Source organism: Capra hircus, chromosome 13, assembly GCF_001704415.2.
Source record: "Capra hircus breed San Clemente chromosome 13, ASM170441v1, whole genome shotgun sequence".
NCBI classification, from domain to species: Eukaryota; Metazoa; Chordata; class Mammalia; order Artiodactyla; family Bovidae; genus Capra; species Capra hircus.
In genome coordinates, this window is record NC_030820.1 from 59822079 (window position 1) to 59845473 (window position 23395).

Consider the following 23395-nt stretch of genomic DNA (forward strand, 5'->3'; position numbering starts at 1 on the left):
AAGTTGATATGCTGAGGTTCTTATGCAGTGCCTATGGCTCTGGTTGGAACGTAAGCTCCATTTCTTAAGTGACCTTGGGCATGTCCTGCAACCTGACTGAACCTCAGTTTCCACCTCTGTACAGTGGGATACTTTTAGTTCCTACCTCACTAGGCTGATGTGAGGATAAAATAAGATGAACATTCAGTGTGTGACACAGGACAAGTACTGTGAACATTTTAACTAGGGCTGTAGCTATTGCTATTGTTTGAAGAAAGTTTAGTCTGAGAGCTGTACTGAGAGGGACAGGAGGAATTAGTATTAAAGATAACTGTCTTTGGAGGCGCCATAACTACTGAACATTGGAGACTGAGAACTTTTTGGAGAGACCCATACCAGGCCGGCCTGGAAGATAGCAGGGGTTGGGTCTCAACTGTGACCTACATAGTGTGGGGGCTTGTATGTGTGTGTCTGGGTGAACCCTCTGAATGACGTCATGCATGGAGGCTGGAATTGGGTAGAAGAATGAAGAACTGAGCCTGTGGGGGCTGCTGAGATTATTGAAAAGTTCTCGTGAGTGCTACACCCTAGGACTTACCCTTACTCTTTTCAGATGAAATTCCAGACTCCTAACCGCAGCCTGAATGCCCTGGCCACCTTTCCCACCTTATTTCCTACTCTTCTTTCCTTCACTCAGAATGCTTTGGCTGCCCTGGCCTCCCCCTGGCCTCCTTCCTCGAACTTATCAAGCTCTTCCCTGCCTCAGGACTTTTGCTCTGTCTTTCCCTCATAGGGACCTTCTGAACCACTCAAGCTAAAGTTCTCCCCTCACAACAACTTATCTTTTTCCTTCATAGCATTTGTTCGCTTGTTTACCTGTGCGTTATTTGTTATCACTTTAGAAGGTAGTTTTACAAGGAACTGGTATCTGTCTTGCTCATACCACATCCTCAGCATCTAACACACTGTCTGTCTCATGGCAAGTGATGAAAGGCTATGAACTGAATAAATGTGAGTAAAGATAGGGAAAAGGAACCAGAGAGTGAAAAGACACCTGAAAAGCTAAATGAAGGCCTCATTTCCTGGAAGATAGCTTCACAGAAACGTAGAATCATCTTGTCTAAGCTGTGAAACTAAGACTTATAAAGCAGAAGTAATTAGCGTGAACTCCAACACTTTGGCCACTTGATGTAAACTTACTCATTGGAAAAGACCCTGATGCTGGGAAAGACTGAAGGCGGGAGAAGGGGATGACAGAGGATGAGATGGTTGGATGGCATCACCGACACGACGGACATGAGTTTGAGTAGGCTCCAGGAGTTGGTGACAGACAGGGAAGCCTGGTGTGCTGCACTCCATGGGGTCGCAGAGTCGGACATGACTGAGCAACTGAACTGAACCGAACTAGCGTGAGGGCACTCAGAGAGTCATTACTGTGGACTTTCAGTCCACTGAGGTCAAATGCCACAGACCTCTCTGACAGACAGAAGAGGCCCAGTAAAGGTCACAGCCACCTCCTTGAGACCACCACTGTATGTCTGCAGCTGCCACCACTCCATCCCTGAGGGGAGGAGACTGTCTCTTTGACAGCAGAGGTGCCAGTCAGCTGACAGCTGTGAAAGGAGAGCTGGAGAAGGTGGGGAGGCCCATCCCCCGGGGTCAAGCAGCTATTCTGAGGCAGCTCAGGGATAAAAACAAGTACCAAAATAACCCAGCCTTCTCACCCTTGTTCCAGACCTCACACCTCTGCCCCACCAAAGGTGAAGCTAACACTTGAATACCTCCCAGTAACACACACACCAGCTTTCAGCAGGGCCTGCAGGGAACAGGGTGACCAGCAGACTCAGCCCTGTCCACTGGGAGGTCACAATCTAATGGAAGAAGCAGGCCACAGATGGTGAAAGACAGGGAGGCCTGGTGAGTTGCAGTCAATGGGGTCGCAAAGAGTCGGACACAACTTAGCAACTGAACAACAAAGGGAGGGAAGAACCCCAGAGAAAATGATCCTTGGATTGGTTCAATGGACATACTGAAGTTAGCCAGTCAAGGAGGTGGCAGTAACACAAGTAATTGCCAGTGCAAAGGGAGGGAGGCAACACAGAAAAGATCCAGGAACAGTCGGCAGTTTTAGTGAGTGGGAGCCTCAGGAAATTTTAATGAGAGCAGCAGAAGAGGGGGCTTGGGGCGAGGGGTGGCGGGGTGGGGGGGCGCCGTTTTGCCTGGGGGGTGGGGAGAAAGGATGGCGGTAGTGTCCAAATTATGCAGAAATTCCGTGTTAAGAGCTTGCGCTCTTTTTGGTGCACAAAGGAAAGTCTTGGGAGATGTTCAACCAAGAGGACGTCATAATCAGTTTTGCACAATAGAAAGTGCCCTGTATCTGCCTTGGGGCGGTTGCCTGGTAAAGTAGGGTGGAGAGGCAGATCGAAGAGAGAAAATATTTTATTCTGGCTAGGGCAGCTCTGGCGAGGACTCCTGTAAGAGCAGAAACTGGGTCTAAGTCTCCAGAAGGCTAGTACCGTCACTTCTCGACTCCTGCGCCATCCCACTCCTGGGGTCCAACTTTCGTTCACTTGTTCCGGAACTCGAAGTGTGAGCAGAAAAAAATGTGCTGCTGGAACCCCGAGCCTAGACGAGGGACCAGGGTAGGAGACTTCAACTCCCAAAATGCTTCGCTCTCCAGCTCTGCAGGTCGCGCATGCTTCTTTTCACGAAAGGCGGACCGGCTTGCAGACTGTAGGACTTGCCAACTGGATGAAATGCAGGAAACCTAGGGACCGCCATCTTACCTGAGGTCAAACCAATTGTACACATAGGGGGAGGTTAGTGTTCTCTCTCTCGTCAGCTCGTACAGGTACTGCAATAAAGTTCGCTTAATTATTGCAAGTCTCCTTATTATGATTTACGATAAGAACGCCTTCCATTTTGCGCCGCAGTTCAGAACTGAACCCCTAGGGATTCAATGAGACATCCCAGCATGGCCGCACTCTGCGAGACTCCGCTGGGGGAGGAGTCGGAAGCGGTCCCTCCTCGCCTCCCGGTCGGAGGGGGGTTTCCGCTTCCGGCAGCGACGGCTGCAGCCTCGCTCTGGTCCCTGCGGCTGGCGGCCGAGCCGTGTGTCTCCTCCTCCGCCGCCGCCATATTGTCTGTGTGAGGAGAGGGGAGAGCGGCCGCCGCCGCTGCCGCTTCCACCCCAGGTACCGTGGGAGCTGCCAGGCGAGGTCGTTGTGGGGTGCGGGTGGGCCCAGACGGGGCAGCGGGGCGCGGCCGCCTCTCACGCCTCCAGCAGACTCCGGAGCAGCCCTTCGCCTTCCCCTGCCCCCCTCCCTCCCCCCTCACCATCCGAGGCCCCTGCAGCTCATCGGAGAGGCCTGGGGCCACTCCCCAGGGCGGGGAGGGAGGCTTTGGGGGCAGAGGCTGACATGAGGATGGGAGCTGGCTCTCGAGTCCAGCTTATGGCCGGGGAGAGGGTTGGGCTGGGGCGGGGACTAGGGGCAACTTGGAGAAGGGGGTCGCCAGAGGGGGAAGGGAGCTTGAGGGGTGGGGCCGCAGGGGGGATGCTAGCGGAGGGTGTCTAGGGGACTGATGCCCTCAGTGTAGGCTGGGGTGGACCTTCCTGTGGAGCAGAGCTGCTGGAGTGGGGGCCTCCTAAGGTCCCTCTGGGCGAGGCAGGGCTTCCCACCTGCACACTGGGGTGCAAGGTGGAGGCGACCCGGGGCGAGGTCATTGAAGATAAAGGGGAAGGGAACCGAGAAGTGGGGCAGAACGGGTGGAGTTGGAGTTAAGGTTAGTTGGGAGCTTGGGTGGAAGAGGAGAGGTACATAGAATGAAAGATTGGTTGAGTTTACGTGTTAGTTTGTGACCTTTTGAAGAGTAGGACTTTTATTTTTGTTTTTCGGTTGTGTTTTTGTTTTTGCAGCGTTGGAACATTTCTTGCCTTGGCAGGTGATGGGTGGAGCTTATGTAGTTTGTTTTTGGGAAGCAAAGTTGAGGTCAGGAGAAGTTACTTCTTGTCTATTGCTATTGTGAGAAGGAAAGAGTTCTGGCAACGAGGTGGCAAATTAATTGGGGAGGCCTGATTACCTTTTCAACTGCTAAATTCTATGAGAAGTGGGCGTGCGGAGAGGAAATGAAAAGAAAGCTAGAAAGGGAAGATTTTTCTAAGAGTTGGAAGAGTCCATTCCATCTAAGGAGTGGCAGTACATCTCTGGATTCCCAATTAGAAGTGCCACTGCTGTTTCCCTGTGTGACCTAACTTCTGTAAATCTTTGTTTTTCTGTCTGTAAAATGGGGATGATGATATTTCTTAGAGGATAAGTTTGTGGTGAGTGAATAAGATAATTTGTGTCAGGTGCTTACTACAGTGGCTGGCAGGTCGTGAGTGCTCCATAGACCTTACATGTCACTTTTCTTAAAGGGCCTACTTGGTATATTTGGGGTTCCTCCAATCTAGGTAAAGTGTGTGGTCAATAATCTGACAGTAGGCAAGGCTTCAGAATATTATATTTGTAGTTGTTGTAGTGTTTTGTTCTAAGTCACTTGGCTTAACTGTCTTGGTGGACCTTGAGCTGAAAGACCAGGACCAATGCTAGTTCTACCTCGTGGTTTTTTAAAAAGTTCACCTGCAGTTTTGCCTAGACAGGTTTGTGTCCTTCTGTGAGTTTGAAATACTTGACTTTCATTTGCTGTTGGAGGAGGGTGTGTGACTTAAGAAAGAATGAAAATATTTCAAGTTTGCTTAGATCAGTTTATCAACTGATTGCAAAATTAGGTCACCCTGGGGTAACTTTTTTTAAAAAGCAAAACCCAAATAGGTCTGGTTATATCCTTTTATATGGAATACAGTAGAGAAGAGAAGCACACATTTAAGGGAGAGCAAAGGGTGAGTTCCTACCTAGTGTATTAATTGCATAACTGTTTAGGGATGAAACAAGTATATTTTTAATCTCTTTTGCTTAGCCAGTCTCTTCCAGGGTGAGTCCTTGGTTTTACTGTTGTCTCTGTCTCTGACCATATACCTTTACTTCACACACTCTTGGAGAAAGAAATTTTCTTTGGGAACTGAGTTTAAAGCTTTACTTAGGGTTTGGAGTTGTAGTGGGCAGAGTGACCACCACCACCACCCTTAAGATATCCAAACTCTTAATTCCCGGATCTGTAAATATGTTACATGGTAAAAGGCCTTTGCAGATGCTATTAGGGTTAAACATCTTACAACCGGGAGATTATCCTGGATTTTGTGGGTAGGCCCAATCTAATCACGTGTGCCCTTAAAAGCAGAGAACTTTCTCCAGCTGGGAGTCAAGCGAGATGGGGCAGAAGGGGAAATCAGAGAGAATTGAATCATGAGAGGGACTCCATTTGCTGTTGCTAGAGGGGGCCACATGGAAAGCATGAGAAGGAATGCAGGGAGCCTCTAGTAACAAAGACCAGCCCCGGCTGACAGCCAGGAGGGAAATGGAGACCGCAGTCCTACAACCACGAGGAACTGAAGTTGGCCAACAACCTGAGTGAGCTTGAAAGTGGATTCTTCCCCAGTTTCCAGCAAGGATAACACCTTGATTTTGATCTTGTGAAACCCTGAGCAGAAGACCTAGCCAAGCCCACCCAACTTCTGACCTATAGAAACTATGAGATAATAAATTTCTCTTGGTTTAAGCCACTTCGTTTGTGGTTTTGTTACGGCAGCAGTAGAACACTAGTATAAATTTTGGTACCAGAAATGGGGTACTATTACATAAAAACGTTGCAAGTGGCAGTAGAAGAGGCCAGCAGGTTTTTGAGGAGCGTGAGATAGAAAAGGCCTAGAAACAGATTGTTAGTAGAAGTAATGAGGACTCTAGTGGAAGTGAAGTATACATTGGAAACTGGAGAAAAGAGGATCTTTTTACATAGTGGCAAATAAACTTAGAATTGTGTTCTGAGGTCATGTGGAAAAGAAAACTTACAAGTGATGAACTTGGATGTTTAGCTGAGATTTCCAAGCGAAGTGTTGGTTTACTTGTAGATGTGGGTCTAACGGTGAGCTCCTGTGAAATTCACGTGAAGCTCCCTAAGTTCTTGAGCATTTTATTCTAACAGAAACAATGTCCGCTTGATTGAAAAACATAGAGTAGGAAATTAAAGGGGGCTCTCAACCACTCCCCTCCCCCAGATTTTTTTTTCACTAGTGAGAAGCAGGCTGGTAAAACTAGAGATATGAACGTGTTTCTTTTCTTTTAAAAAAGGGTGACTTAGAGGCTGGAACCAAGAGCCCAAAGAGGTAGAACTGAAGGTTACAGAAGAGATTTCCCTGGCTTTGAAATGTAATGGAGTTTGCCCACATTTTGAAACTGCTTTGGACCGATGGATCCACTTTCCCTTATATTTTGCCTGCTTGCTTTTATAGTTACATTCCGTTTGAACTGGAATGTTTTTGACTATTGCCTTATGGCTGTCTCACCATTACAGATTGGGAGCAGATAACTAGTTGTCTTTTTTGGTGTTTTTTTAGAAATTGTGCTCCAGGGGGGTGCACTTCATATATTATACCCAGAGCTTCATCCACACCTGCTTTAGATGGTGAGATTTGGGAGTTTTGAATCGATGAACTTTAGATGAGATTTTTGGACTTTGAGTTGATGCTTTAATGAAATAAGACCTTATGGTGAATTGGATGGTTTTTGCATTTGGGAGAGGTGTGAGTCTTTGGAGGCCATTAGGGTGGACTCTATTCCAGAGATCCTTTGGAATCTGAGTTTGTTACTGTTTTGTGGCAAAAGGGACTTTTCAGATATAACTGGTTTAAGAATTCTAACAATGGTTATCCTGGATTTTCTGGGTAGGTAGGTCCAGTCTGTTCACGGGAAAGCAGACGACTTTATCCAGCTAGAGTTAGATGTGAAGCATGAGAGGGACTCAACCACCGTTCCTGGAGGGGGCCACGTGGTAAGCACAAGAAGGAATGCCATCAGCACCAGCTGACAACCAGCAAGGAAATAGGGACCTTAGTCCTGTGCCCACAAGGAACCTCTTTCAGCCAGCAATCTTAATGAGCTTGAAAGCAGATTCCCTACCCCAGAATTTCCACCAAGGAACATAGCCCTACAGACACTATGATTTTTGGCCTTGCAGGACCCTAAGTAGAGAATCCAGCCAACCCTACCTTCTAGCTATAGAAACTGTGAGATAATAAATTGCGTTGTTTTATGTTTGTGGTAGTTTGTTCCAGCGACAATAGGAAACTAATTAGAAGAATTTTAAAAGAAAACTAATTAGAGGGGTTTTGCTTACTTTAAGAATCTTTCAGGGATTATTTTCCAGAGAACAAAGACAGTAGAGATTATTCTGTAAAGTGAGGATTTGGTCCTGGAAGACCTCACAGAATAATGGTGTTAAGTGGAACCTAGGCTTCTTCCTAGATGTGTAAGCGTCCTTACACGTCCTTACACGTCCTTACACGTTTCCTAGATGTGTAAGCATGTGTCATTAGATGAAGTTTGAAGGGCCTAGATGAACAGCTTGGTAAAACAGATTCTAGAGTTCTAGGCCGTTTTGGTAGAATTTCTATAAATTGATGATTCTTCCATGCCTGTTATAAGCATCCTGGATAATTCCTTCATTTTTATTAGCTGAATAAAGCATTGAGTTTATTTGACAATCCTTTAAAGATTTCCGTTTTTTTAGAAGAGCTGAAAATGGGTGATTATTTTTTAGTAATTGATAACCACCTATATACAGTAGTCTGTTCTTTCACGCTTCCCACCCCAACCCAAAATTGTTAAAAGGTCTTTTCTCCCTGTCATTGCTGCCCGCCTCCTTTTTTTTTTTTTTTTTGGCTGAGCTGGACTTTTGTTGCTACACGGACTTTTTCTAGTTGCGATACACAGGCTTCTCATTGAGGTGGCTTCTCCTGTAGCAGAGGATGGGCTCTAGGGCACAGGCTAGGTTGCCCCACAGCATGTGGAAACTTCCCGGACCAGGGATCGAACCTGTGTCCCCTGCATTGGCAGACAGATTCTCTACCATTGGACCACCAAGGACGTCCAGTCATTGTCATTGGTCACTTGAGGTTAAGAATAAGATTTGGGGACTTGCCTGGTAGTACAGTGTATAGGAATATGCCTGCCAGTAAAGGGGAGACGGGTTCGATCCCTGGTCTGGAAAGATTCCACATGCCGCAGAGCTATGCACCATGACTGCTGAGCTCGCGTGCTGCAACTACTGAAGCAAGTGCGCCTAGACCCTGTGCTCCCCAACAAGAAAAGGGACCGCAATGAATAGCCGACTCTCACGTCTACGAGAGAAAGCCCATGCACAGCCATGAAGACCCATAGCAGCCATAAATAAGGTTTGGGTATATGTGTATAACTAAATCACTTTGCTGTACACCTGAAACTACTGTAACACTGTAAATCAACTATTAATTTCTAAAAAAGCCAATACAGTTTTAAAAAGAATACGATTTTGGAATCATAATTGCAGAAAAGACTTCTGACTTTTAAGAAAGGCCTTCTTGTTGTTGTTTATCAGTATGTTACTAATTAGATACAAAAATGTGGACTCTCAACTTTAGTGAAGGGAACCTCAGAGGATGGAGGAAATAAGACAAGTTTCTCTTTGAGTTAGTTACCTGAATAGAAAGATGATTACACAATTAGAGCATTTCAGGATATGAAGGACTTTTGTGATTATCCGTTTGACTTTTAGGTTTAGAGTAAAGGAAATTGGGCCACCTGAAGGTTAAGTGACTAAACCAAGTATCTCAGTCCTACAGCTGGCCTAGAATCCTGGTCCAGGCAGTGGGGATTCGTGGCTTTAAGAATATATTCTCTGTGTACCTTGATCCTGTCCTTTTTCCATAGTTTACCTTACATAGATTATCTCTCTGTGCCTCATTTTCCTCATGGGGTCATTGTGAGGATTGATTGAGGTAACACATAACACATTTAGCATAGCACCTAACACAGGAAGTGCCCAAAAGATGTTAACTGTTACATTTATGATAATTGTTTTGACAACTGTTTGACATCTTTCGCATAAATATTACAGTACAATTTGTACAAGTTCAGAAACAGAATTACGTGATTTGGCATTGGATTAGGTAAGGACTTACTGTTTTAAGGTAATGCTTGTGATCCTTAATTTAAAATGAGAAGCTGGATTTGATCCTTGGTCTGTCACAATTCACTGGGTGACCTGGACCAAGTTTGTTTCACAAGAATGTTCGTGCCTTCATACACCCAGATTTCCCTGAACTCCTGAAAGGGATCATTTAAAATGGTACTGTGTCGTTTAGTTGTTCCTTAATGTATTGAGATCTAAGCCATCTAGCTTTTCAAAGGAAAAAATTCCTCTAGAATTATTAAGAAAAAGGAACTGCTGTCATTGTAATAAATATTTACATTGGGTTATAGGCAATTGGTAGTTTCTCCAAGGTAGAGTTCAGCTGACCTACTTGTTGACCAAACTTTTTTCTCCTTCACATTATAGAAGTCAAGTGTTATCTTTTTAAAAGTTGAAGGTGAAAGAATTAATAGTATCATGCTAGGAGTGACTTTTCACTGGTTTCTACAGAGTGTGTGTCTTTCAGCCTTAAACATAAGAAATATACTTAGCAACAGTTAGTATGGTGGGCAAGCTTTTATTACATTAGTGATGATAGTGTTTTCTTGCATAGAAAGTATGTGTTATCTGAAGTGAGGGTTTTAGGGTTAAATACTGGGGTATACTTAGAATAATGTTTTATAATTTTATATGTGTCTTGTCTTAAATGCCTTTATACTGGCCACTTTTTTCTTTTCACACTTTCTGGTCTTGTGGATTTTTCTGACAGATTTCTATTAGCTGAAACATTTTAATCTGCTTAGAAAAGTGAACACTTGAAATTTTTCTGAAGGTATGACTAATGCCCTAGTGGGCATTTCTCAATTTAGCTATCTCATTAATGTTCTGTAATTTTTAAGAAAGCAACCTTGTTAAAATGAATGGATAAATTATTTTCCTAAAAGTTTAATCATGTCATATCAGAAAGTACAAAATAGCCATTTGACCTTATTAGATTTATAACCAGTGAAACGATGTTAATTCTTTCAACAAGCCGTGAGTGCCTGGTGTATTTCACTAGGTGCTGTGCCTACCTGATCTCTAGATGGTCCTTGACCTCAAACTTAAAATTGAGTGTCATTTTGTCTTAATGTTATGTATCCTTCCGTAACTTGGCAGCTTTCTGCACTTGATCTTGGCCAAAAGGCAGAGGCTTTCTGGAGTGGTTTCTTATGAAAACTCTTACTGGCTTTGTATCTTAGGTATAGCTTCTGAAACAGCTGCAGAAATTTGGTGGGCAGTGGATTCAGGATTTCTGATTCTTGATGAAATTCTTTAACCAAGATTACTGGGGCTCAGCCATAAAAAGGAACACATTTGAGTCAGTTCTGATGAGGTGGATAAACCTAGAACCTGTTATACAGAGCGAAGTGAGTCAGAAAGAGAAAGATAAGTACCATATTCTAATGCACATATATGGAGTCTAGAAAAAATGGTACTAAAGAATTTATTTACAGAGCAGCAATGGAGAAACAGAGAATAGACTTATGGACATGGGGAGAGGGGAGGAGAGGGTGAGATGTATGGAAAGAATAATATGGAAACTTACATTACCATATGTAAAATAGATAGCCAACAGGAGTTTGCTGTATGGCTCAGAAGACTCAAACAGGGTATTTGTGTCAACCTGGAGGGATGGGATGGAGAGGGAGGTTCAGAAGGAAGGGGATATATATATACCTGTGTGATTCATGTTGAGGTTTGACAGAAAACAACAAAATTTTGTAAAGAAATTGCCCTTCAATAAAAAAGAAAAAGAAAAAAAGATTACTGGGGGAACTAAGGGAGAGAGCCAGCAGGATAGTTGGAAAAAGCTTCAGCTTTGGAATGAGACCAAGTTTGGGTTTAGTAACCAAGTTTACTTAACTCTTAAGCCTGGATTTTGTCATCTCTGCAATTGGGATAACAACTACCTTGGGCAACTTATTTATTAGCCTTTTGTTCCTTCATCTATAAAATGGGCATCAGTACTTACCTCAGAATATTCTTGTGAGGATTAATAACTAAAGCAGCAGCTAGTTATCATAGCTCGGTAAAGAATCCGCCTTTAATACAGAAGACCCTGGTTTGATTCCTGGGTCAGGAAGATCTGCTGAAGAAAGGATGGGCTACCCACTCCAGTATTCTTGGCTTCCCTGTGGCTCAAGCTGGTAAAGAATCTGCCTGCAATGCGGGAGACCTGGGTTCGATCCCTGGGTTGGGAAGATCCCCTGGAGAAGGGAATGGCTACCCACTCCAGTATTCTGGCCTGGAGAATTTGGGTCACAAAGAGTTGGACACAACTGAGCGACTTTCACTTCACAACTGAAAATTAAAGGAGATAATTTATAAAATGCCAGGTACCTTTTCCTTCCCTGTCAGTGAAAACTGTGTTCATTGCCAGTGCCGATACTCTTGATTCTCATTTTCTGCTGCCAGGAGTTCTTATTTTTCAGTGAGGCCTTTCAACCTGTACTTCCTGTTTCTGATGTGGCCTGTTGGATGGGTGAGGTACTGAATTGCTGCTTAGGGGTGGGTCAGTATGTAACTCATGCCCAGTGTAGATTGCCTCAGTTACTCATCTACAGTGAACATGGTCAGGGTGTTATCTAGTCTTGGTGAATCTAGGGTTCTGTTGCTTCTAGATAGAAAAGTGACTCTTTCCGTCTCAGACTTGGGGAAAGTTCAAAGTTTGCTCACCTATGGACTTGTGAACCTGACATCAGAGATCTTATTCCTGATGGTTCTTTGATCACAGTTTGGGAATTAACTTGTGTATTGTGTGTTAGGGATATGTTTAGAGGAGAACTTTTTCCTGCATTAACATCTGTGTGTCTTGCTCGCTAAGGTAATCCACTAACTTGCTTGCTTTGCTCTGTATTCTTAAATCATACACACACACCTTTAGGCATAGCAGAAACCTGCCTTCATCAGTACTTACAGTCCTCTGTATATTTATGACTGTATAGAATGAGTGCAAATAGCCATCTGCCTTGGGAATTGTCCCATCTTTTCAAATCTGATTTTTTATACCACTGTGACATTGTGGCCAGCCTGTTCAGGTAAGAGAATAACAAAGACTCCAGATTGTCGAAACTCAAATCTCTCACCCCTCACCTTGCCTCCAAATTTAAAGAAATCCATTTCATTTTAATATTACAAATGATAGGTTCTTGCTGAATCAGTATGCAGAATTGGGGAAATAGTGTTAAATTAGTGAAGAATAATCCCTGTTTAGGCTTTGAAATAATAGTTGACTTGGGTTAAAATCTGGCCTCAGTTACTTAGTAGTCCTGTGATATTTGGCAGGTTATTTATCCTCTGAATCCATGTTTATTTCTAAAATGGGAATCTACATCTAATACCATGTCTGGCTTATACGAGACATTCAAATGATAGTTATTACATACATATATGGGTTATACTTTAGATTCCTGTAGGTCACAACGAATCTTTTGGTTCCGGAGGGTGGTGGCAAGTGGAATAGAGTAGCAGATTGGGACTTTATTCCACTGTGTTGCCTGGTAAAAAGACACAGGTAATAGCTTCTTTGCCCACCATTTATTGTATTTTATATTATTGGAAACAGTATTGTACTTCATACTTATGTCCCGTGTTTGAGGTAGAACTGTGTTAATTCAGATCAAACTGCTTGGGGATGTTCGATTTCAGTATTATTAAAGTGTAGTTGACTTATAATGTTTCAGATATACAGCAAAATGATTCAGAAATATTTGTATGTGCTAGAGTAGTATAGTGTTAGTCGCTCAGTCATGTCTGATTCTGCGATCTTATGGACGTAGTCCGCCAGATTCCTCTGCCCACGGGATTCTCCAGGCCAGAATACTGGAGTGGGTAGCCTTTCCCTTCCCCAGGAGATGTTCCCAACCCAGGGATCAAACCCAGGTCTCCCACAATGCAGGCAGATTCTTTTACCAGCTGAGCCACAGGAAAGCCCAAGAACACTGGCATGGGTAGCCTATCCCTTCTCCAGGGGATCTTCGCAACCCAGGAATCAAACTGAGGTCTCCTGCATTGCAGGCGGATTCTTTACCAACTGAGCTATCAGGGAAGTCCTTGTTAGGATTATATCAGGTGTTATTGTGAAATTTATATTCCTAATTCAGACCCGTAACAGGATCTAAAAAAATTTACACTGTTAGCTTTGAACCAGGTAGTTTTCTTGCTTTTCAGTGTGCTCTTGGGATCTTGGAATTTGAGGGTTGGAGTGGGTATGGCGAACTGTCAAGGAGCTAAATTGTTAACATTTTTACCTCTGTATTTTTCCCAAATTGAAAAAATAAAACACCATTACTTATGGCATTAGTTTAATAGATGAGGGAGAATCATTTTAAAATAGAGGAAAGACGATCGCTTCATTTAATCTTCATTTATTTCCACCATTGACCTGTTTTCTTTTGGGTTATTCTTTCAAGCTATAGGGTTAGGAGGTTTAGGTTGTGCTTATTGTTTTGGTTTTCTTGTGCCAGCGACCTCTGAATGGATGACCTCCCAGAAGAAATGGTAGTATATTAGTGAACTGTACTTGAAAGCTGTGAAAGATGAATTGTGTATCTCTTAAAATAAAGGAGCACTAAGAAAATAGTTTTCTCAGCCTACTGCATGGATTTTGACAATTCAGCTCATGATCTCTTTAGTTAAATGAGAATTTTTCAGCCAATGGACTATGTCAGGGAGAGTTACAGATATGCTGAGATTCTGGTCCCCTCAGACTTCAGGCCATTTGGGCAGAGTACAGGGCCTCCAAACCAGTGACCTTAAGTCCAAAAGTCTTGATCATTTATCCATTATTACAAATACTACTCTTTGTGTTTTGAGTTTTTAAAAGGCTGCGTGTAAGCGCTAGTTGAGAAAGTTCAGTAATTGAGTGTCTTAACAGTTTTAAGGTTCGAGGGGATGCTGATCTGAAAATAGTCTTGATTTTAAGTTTAGAAAAGACCGTTTTAAAGTGTGTCTTCCTGATCCTCAAGCAGTTTCCTTTCCACATATAATTCAGGGGTTATACTTTAAAATGTGAGACTAAACGATTAAGAGTTTGGGCACTTGTGAAGAAATTTGAGTTCTTATTTGTTTAAGCAATAATGTGAAGCAAAACAAGTTCCCTTGTATAAAATTGGTGTCCTCATCTGACTCTGAATGCCACTGTATCTTTTCTGGGAACTGACACTTTGTTAATCATTCATCAGGCATGGGTCTCCTGCTTTAACATAAATTGAAATCTAGGATACATTGTCTTCCCCTCTTCCTTTCGGAAATAATGGGATATACTAGCTTAAAATTTTTAATTGTTTAATATTTATGTAAATTATTAAGTTAGGTCCGGTCCCCCCGCCCCACCTTTTTTGACCGTGCTGTGCAGCCTGCAGCCTCTGCCCAACCAGGGATCAAACCTCTACCCTCTGCAGTAGAAGCATGGAGTCCTAACCACTGGACCACCAGGGAATTCCCATCAAGTTAACTTTTAAAAATTGATATTTTGCAGTGTTAAAAATATACCTCTCCTTTTGTCTAACTTAGCAATTCTTAATTCTGCCGGGGTTTACAGATTTATCTGAGCCTGTAGTGAAAGCTGCAGATCTTTATTTAAAAAAATGTACTGTACATGCTACTTTGTATTACTTTAGGGAATTCATGGACCTCCAATCTCATTGATGAATTCCAGTTTGAAATAATTTTTTTAGTCCAAATAACAGTTTCCCCTTTTTATTATTTTTAATACAGTAACATTTGTATGGTTATCATTTTTCACAGTATTTTTTAAATTGAAATATAGTTAATTTACAGTGTTGTGCCAGTCTCTGCTGCACAGCAAAGTGACTCAGTTTTACATACGAGTGCATTCTTTTTTTTTTAAATATTCTTTTCCATTATGGTTTATCCCAGGAGATTGGATATGGTTGCCTGTGCTATACAGTAGGAGCTTGTTTATCCATTCTAAATATTGTAGGTTGCATCTACCAACCCCAGATTCCCAGCCCACCCCTCTTCTTCCCCTCTCCTCCTTGGCAACCACAAGTCTGATCTCTGTGTCTATGAGTCTTTCTCTGTTTTGCAGATAGGTTCAGTTGTGCCATATTTTCGATCCCACATACAACTGATGTCATACGATATTTGTCTTTCTGACTTACTTCACTTAGTTTTAATAATCTTGCATCCATGTGGCTGCATATGTCATTTTTATGGCTGAATAGTATTCCATTGTATATATACATACTACATCTTCTTTATCCCTTCATCTGTTGATTGACATTTAGGTTGTTTCCATGTTTTGGCTATTTTGAATAGTGCTGCTATGAATATAGGGTTGCATATATCTTTTTGAATTACAGTTTTGTCCAGGTATATGCCGGGGAGTAGGATGCTAGATCATTCTATTTTTAGTTTTCTAAGAAACCTCCATACTGTTTTCCATAATGACTGTATCAAACCTACCTTTGATACTTATGTTTCCACCTATAGAGTAGGAGGGTTCCCTTTTCTTCACACCCCCTCCAGCATTTGTTGTTTGTAGACTTTTTAATGATGGCCATTCTGACCAATGTGAGGTGGTACCTCATTGTAGTTTTGATTTTCATTTCTCTAGTAATTAGTGATGTTGAGCATCTTTTCATGTATCTACTGGCCATCTGTAGGGCTTCCCACCTGCTAATGCAGGAGACATAAAGATATAAGTGTGATCCCTGGGTTGGGAAAATTCCTTGGAGGAGGGCATGGCAACCCACTCCAGTATTCTTTTCTGGAGAATCCCATGGACAGAGGAGCCTGGCGGATTACAGTCCATAGGGTCGCAAAGAGTCAGACACAACTAAAGCCACTTAGCATGCACACATGCTCTAGCCGCTGGTGTGTCTTCTTTGGAGAAATGTCTGTTAAGGTCTGTTTGGTTTTGCTGCTGTTGAGTTGTATGAACTGTTTGTATATTTTGGAGATTAAGCCCATGTTGGTTTGTATCATTTGCAAATATTTTCTCCCGTTCCTTAAATTGTCTTGTCATGTTTTGTTTTGGTTTGGTTTTTCAGTTTCTTTTGTTGTTGTTTTCCTTTGCTATGCAAAGTCATACGTTTGATTAGATCCCATTTTTTTAATTTCTTTTGTCTTGGGAGACTGACCTAAGAAAATACTGGTACAATTCATGTCAGAGTATATTTTGCCTTTATTTTCTTCTAGGAGTTTTATAGAGTTGTGTCTTATATTTAAGTCTATAAAGCATTTTGAATTTATTTTTGTTCATAGTGTGAGGGTGTGGTCTAACTTCATTGAATTACTTTCCCAGCACCATTTGCTGAAGAGACTGTCTTTTTTCTATTTTATATTCTTGCCAGCTTTGTCAAGGATTAATTGGCTGTAGGTGTGTGGCTTTATCTCTGGGCCCTATTCTGTTTCATTGATCCATATGTCTGGTTTTGTATCAGTACCACACTGTTTTGATTATTGTAGCTTTGTAGTATTGTCTGCTTCCCTGTGGCTCAGACTGCAAAGAATCTGCCTGTAAAGCAGGAGACCCGAGTTCAGTCTCTGGGTTGGGAAGATCCCCTAGAGAAGGGAATGGCAACCCACTCCAGTATTCTTGCCTGGAGAATCCAGTGGACAGAGGCAGGCTACAGTCCATGAGGTCACAAAGAGTTGGACACGACTGAGCGACTAACACATACATACGTATGTACATACATAGTATTGTCTGCGGTCTGGGAGAATTATGCCTCTTGCTTTGTTTTTCATTGCTTAGGTGTCACAGTATCCAACAGATATTTTCTGCATGGTGTTCTGTATGTCAGCTTCTGTGATAGCTTCTGCGGATGCACAGGCAGTATTCTCTGCCTTTGAAGCTTTGTTTAGCTAGGGCGACAGAGGTGTAAACAGTACAGTGACAGTGCTAAATGGAGGAGATAAGCAGAGTATGCTGTTGGAGTACAGAGGAAGGGGGGTCTTGATCATTGAAAATTTTCTATAAATCTCGTCAGTTCTGTATTTTCTAATTGGCCGAAGACATACTGCGAACTACTCCATGATTTTTGTTTTTTTTTAAGCTCGAATTGAACTAGTAATGGAAACTAAATCAAGGAGCAAATGATCTTAAATTGAGAGCTTAAATGGGCTTATTACTGTTGCATCTGATCATGCTGAACATTTTCTTTGCCCGTAGTTTTCCCTAGTTATCTTTTTAAAATAGTTTTAAATTTATTTATAAATTTATATGTTTAGTATATATAGTTCAGGGGTTGCTAATCGAAATACCTGCAGGAGTCAGGCCAGCAAGATAAATGTAGAATTGTCCAGGTTTACCTATGGTATCTTTGACTGCATAATCACAGTCAGCAGAAAGTGATGTGGTCAGTGCAGGAATGCAGAATCATTGTTACCGAAAAGACAGACCTACCTACCTTTTCTCATTTCTTCTTATAAGAAACAACATTAATTTGGTTTTTAGTGTTGGCAACCAAGACACACTTAAAAATACTAATTTTCATCACGAAAATCTTTTATACATAATTCAACTTAATAGCTGATTCACTTTTTAAAAACACTGGAAAATTTGCATAGAATGTTCATAGCGGCATTAGTCATAATGTCCGTAAAGTAAAAACAAATGTCCATCAACTGATGACTGGATGAACAAAATGTGGTAAATCCTTACAGTGGATTCAGCCGTAAAAAGGGATGAACTGTTGTAAAGCTACATCGTGAATGAACCTTGAAAACATGCTAAATGGAAGAAGCCAGGCACTTAGGGTTATGTATTGTGTGATTCTGCTTTTATGAAATGTCCAGAATAGGCAAATCTGTAAAGACAGAAAGCGGATGAATAGTTGTTAAGACTTGGGGGGCGGGGTGGGGAGTTATTAGGAGTGACTACTATGGGACGTTTGTTTTCTTTGGAGGTGAAGGTAATCATATGGTGGTGACAGTTGCATGTTAAAAACATCAGAAAAACCACTGAGTTGTGCACTTTTAAATGATTGATGTGATGTGTGTATTTTATCTCAGCTTTAAAAACTGAGCGAAAAGAGACTGTGTGAGCTAAATAGGGTGTATATGTTTGCTATAAAACAGAATGAATAGGTTTTGAATCTAGACAGAATATTTTAAAATCACTTGCCCTCTGTGACATTGTAAAAGTTGTTCAGATTCACCTACTGTAACATGGGAAAGGTATTACATAGGTCTTGGGCTTCCCTGGTGGCCCAGCTGGTAAAGAATCCATCTGCAGTGCAGGAGACCTGGATTCGATCCCTGGGTTGGGAAGAACTCCTGGAGAAGGGAATGGCCACCCACTCCAGTATCCTTGCCTGGAGAATCTCATGGACAGGAGCTTGGCAGGCTACAGCCCATGGGGTGACAAAGAGTTGGACACGGCTGAGTGACTTTCACTTTCACTGGGCTTGTTATTTTCAAAAGTGATCATTTTAAATCCCAAGAAACAGTACAGGTATAGGCATTCACACTTCTTTAGATTTGGAAGCTGGATAGATAAAGTTTGCTGTCCTGTTTCCAACCTATTTGTTTTTGGCAAGTCTAGGACAACCCACCCTATTTTTTATTGCTTATTGATCATCTGCAAGAAGTATGATTGTCTCCTAGGTTACCTGCCTCCATGATAGTAAAGGAGGGAGAGGGAGAGACTGCTACTCCTTATATCCTGCAGTTTCCTCAGTGAAGTCGGATAGGTTAAATGGCAGTCCCAGAGCCATATTTGATCTTAATGGCTCAAGTGTTCCTGTTCTTTCTACCACCTCATGAAGCCTTATAAATCCAAGTTCATGTTTTTCAGTAACAGAGTGCTATATTGTTTCTGTAGTTCTATCAAGGATGCTCATCACATGGGTAAGTTATATGGCCTCACAAAAGCTCATGGCTCTAAAGAAACATCTCCCACACATATTGACTAAATTCATATCTCATTGGGCAGTGATAGTATGACTGTTTCACCTCTGGTGTTAGTGATGTGTGTGATAAAATTTACATGTAAGACTGAAGAGCAACTTTAAAATCAGCTACAGATCAAATATCCACTATACAGCCAAACTACTTTTCTCAGTGTTGAAGAGGAGCAGATCCATATGCAAACAGCTTTGATTTTCGCCAATATATTGTCTGTTACTGTCTTAATATCAGTTAATGAAATATTCATAAAACATATTCAGCATGGCTTAGGCACAGTGATAAATAAAAAGTGTTATAGAAATATTAAGCTATGCAGTAGGGAAACATTAGGATGGAAAGGAGGTTGAAAACTGATAGCCAGTTATCATACTGATTGAAATGGAAATGGCTAGATATTCAGGATTTTCATTTCTTTTTGTATCAGCTTTGCTGAGTCTTTTTCCTCTCAATATTTCAGATTTGTCCCTCGTGTTATCCTATGTTTTAGGATACGGCATATGATAGGATTTTCCCTTTTTTTAATTTTATTTTTTTAATTAATATACAGTAAAACTGATTTCCTTTCTGTGTGTTAGTCACTCAGTCGTGTCCGACTCTTTGCAACTCCATGGACTGTAGCCTGCCAGGCTCCTCTGTCCTTGGAATTCTCCAGGCAAGAATACTGTAGTGGGTGGCCATTCCCTTCTCCAGGGAATCTTCCCAACCCAGGGAGCAAACCCAGGTCTCCTGCTTTGCAGGCAGATTCTTTACTGTCTGAGCCACCAGAGAAGTAACCACCATCACAACCAAGACACAGAACAATTATATCACCTCTCTGTATTACCCAGCCTCCCAGCCCTATTCTCTGGCAACCACTATTCTATTTTCAGTTATTATAGTTTTGTCTTGTTGAGAATGTTAGATAAATTGAATCAGGCAATATATAATATTTTGAAAACTGGCTTCTTTATTGCTTTTGAGATTCATTGAAATTATGTATATCAGTGGTCAGTTCCTTTTTATTGTTAAGTAGAATGCCACTGTATGGATGGACAACAGTTTGCTTATCCATTTAAGATTTTTTTGGTGATTATGAGTTGAGCTGCTATAAATGCACTTGTATAGGCTTTATGGTAGGGTTGCCAGGTTATATGAAAATTTGTAACTTTCTAAGAAACTGCCACACTGTTTCCATAAGGGCTTTGCTGTACTAGTTTGCATTCCCACTAGCAGTGTAAGAAGAGTATTCAGTTGTTCCCTATCTCTCTAGCACCTAGTATTGTCTGTATTTAACTTGTAATTGGAAATAATTTTAGACTTACAAGAGTTGCAAAGATAGAATCCTCACATACCCGTCACCCAGCTTCCCCTAATGTTAACATATCACATAACCTGACACTTTATTAAACTAAGAAATTAACACCGACACAATACTGTTAATTAAATTGTGGACTGTATTTCGATTTTTAGCAGTTATGTCCTTTTTCTTATATTTTCTCTGACTCAATCCTAGAATTACCCATTTCTCTAAAGAGCCCTCATTCCTTTTTATTGGAGAAAGGTATTGAGAAACCAAGGTTTGGATACTACTTATTCTTGTTGCTACTCATTAGCACAGCTTCTAGGTGCTGTTAGTGGACAGATCTCGGAATTTGCAACCAGTAATGTCCACTCTTTGTCATGGACAGTTGTGTGGGTTTTGAGAATACTGAAGATTAGCAAATTAATAGTAAACAGAACAGTAGCATTTCCATGTGTTGGTCATTCCTGGTTTTTTTAGTATGTCATATTGGAAACATACAATATCTAGCTTTTTGGATCTGGCTCTTTTACTTAACAAAATATATTTAATATTCATCCATGTTGTACAGATCAATAACTTATTTTCCATTGTGTGATTATACACATACCATTTGTTTATCCATTCACCTCTTAGACATCTTGGTGGTTTCCCTTTTTTTTTTTTTTGCAATTATGAATAAACTTGCTGTCTACATTTGTATACAGGTTTTTGTATGAACATATATTCACTTGAATAAATACCTGGAGGGGAATGCTGAGTTTATGGTAAGTGTTTATGTAGCTTTGTAATCAGTGACCAAATTTTTCCAAGGTTCCTATACCATGTTGCAGTCTCATCAGAAGTCAGTCAGTTTCTGTTGCTCTAATTTAGTTCCTGTTACATCCTCACCAGCTTTTGGTGCTGTCATTTGTTTTTAATGTGACTATTCTAATGTATAGTGTATCTCACCGTTCTGTGTGGTTGCACTGGGTTTTCATTGCTACATGCAGGCTTCCTCTAGTTGTGTCAGGGGCTGCTGCTCGTTGCCGTGCTCAGGGTTCCCGTTGCCTAGGCTGCTCTTGTCGCAGCGCACAGGCCCTAGGTTCATGGGCTTCAGTAGTTGCAGCACGTGAGCTCAGCAGTTGCGGCATGTGGGCTTCGGTGCTCCACAGCATGTGGGGTTTTCCTGGAGTGGAGATCGAACCCGTGTCCCCTGCATTGGCAGGTGGATTCTTAACCACTAGACCATCAGGGAAGCCCTGAAATTGGCTATTTTTAAAATATTCTGTTCCCTGCAGATAGTCTGAAGTTTATTTCATTTCTGTAAGGGTAGTCAATGTAGTTGTTTCCTTGAGTCTAAGATCAAAAGTCTGTAGGTTTTTTTGGTTATCTGTTCTTTTTCTGCTAGTTCTTACTCTGTTACAAGCTGGATGTTGTATTTGAAAAATTATTTATAAGATTCATTTGAAGCCCGTAGCAAGGTTCTTTTCTCCACAGAGAACTTGCTCGTGTCGGGTATCTGTGGACACAGGTGATCTAGAGGTCACCTTAAAACAGGCTTCACCGAAGATATTCCCTCTGTAGATAGGACTGTAACTCTTCCCTGGATCTTTTACTTCCTGTTCACTTCCACCCTAAGATTGTGACTCTCAAGTCTCAGCCTATTGTGACAAACGTCTTTATCCTCCTCCTTCCCTCCTCCCTCCCATTTATTTATATACCTGTTTACTAATAAATATCTATTCATTATTTATTATGACTCCTTACCTTGTCAGAACCCTGGGGCTTTGCTTTCTGTCAGAACAGCGTTCTAATTTTAGGGGATCAAACAAAGACCCTTGGGGCTTCCTTGTTTGCTTTCTTCTCTGAGTTCTCATTTTCTCTTCACTTTTGGCTTTTTGCTTGTTTGTCAGATGTAAAGAACAGGCTTGTGGACACAGTGGGGGAAAGAAGGAGTGGAATGAATTGTGAGAATAGCATGGAAACACGCACATTACCCTGTGTAAAATAGATAGCAAGTGGGAATTTGCTGTTTGACACAGGGAGCTTAACCCAGTGCTGTGTGACAGCCTTGAAGGTGGAATGGGGAGGGAGGTGAGGGCGTTGTTCAGGAGGGAGGGGACATATGTATACCTATGGCTGATTCACGTTGATGTATGGCAGAAACCAACACATTATTATAAAGCAATTATTCTCTAATTAAAAACAATTTTTTTTAAGTGAGACAGATGAGCAAAGGAAGAGGGAAGTGGTGGGGGGAGGCGGGGTGTTAAAGCTGTTCTCTTCGGTTCTCAGTAGGAAACTTCACCTAGTCTGCCATTACTGAAAACAGGAATTACCTGCAAAAACCTTGATTTCTTATTTTTAAAACTGAGAAGCAATCACACTTTTAAGGATCATCTACATACCCTTTCTAGGCATTTTCCTTTGTGACCTCGGCACCTCTACAGTAGAACTGATTTGTTTGAGGAGTAGAAAAGGAAAGAGAATGAGATCTCAAGTGCAATGGTTGTGGATTAATCATTGTTTCAGGACAGAGGAGAGAGGCACACACAGTAACAGTGGAGTAGAGTGCACTAGATCAGATATTAAAAGATTGTTGATCTGATATGCTTCTTATAGAGGACTGCAGGGTGTGCCAGCTTTTGGTCATTTGGAGATACAAATTACAGTCTTCAAAATTCCTAACTTGCTTAAAGAAGGGCTTTGTGATTTCTTGTTTTGGTGTTTTTCATCTGAATAATTGCTGTGCATCCTTCAAAACTGAGTATAGGTGTTACTTCTTCCCTGACTGCTTTTCCCAAACATTGAGGTACTCCACAGATGTTTATTGAATGCACGGTAGTGGGTTGGTGGGTGACTTGAGTTCCCTTCAATTCCTGCAAGAGCACCCTGACTTTATTCTTTCAAGTGCTGATTGCTTGTGATTGTAATGGTCTGTTTGGACAGACCATTACAATGCTTGGAGGGCAGAGTTACTTTCTCTTTATTCTCTAGGGCCTAGAGAAAAGATCCCTTCCTGTCAATCACGCGTGTTTCCTGGTGCATAGTAAGTATTAGATAAATGCTTAATGAGTGAACATTCTGCTCTTGATGTGAAAGGAGTAGATAATTGGAAATTAAGAGCAACTGTGGGCATTTGAAACAAGTAATTTTGTGTAGTATTAACTACTTTAGGCTCTTTTGGTGTTC

At 41.7% G+C, this 23395-nt stretch overlaps 1 protein-coding gene across 1 annotated transcript in view; it reads left to right on the forward strand.

Moving 5' to 3' along the window:
- The window catches only part of CSNK2A1 (casein kinase 2 alpha 1), a 55585-nt gene continuing 35197 nt past the window's right edge, over nucleotides 3008–23395 (forward strand). Inside the window, exon 1 of the mRNA XM_018057661.1 lies at nucleotides 3008–3173. The gene's annotated coding sequence lies outside the window, so the exon portion shown is untranslated. The remainder of the gene's footprint in view (nucleotides 3174–23395) is intronic.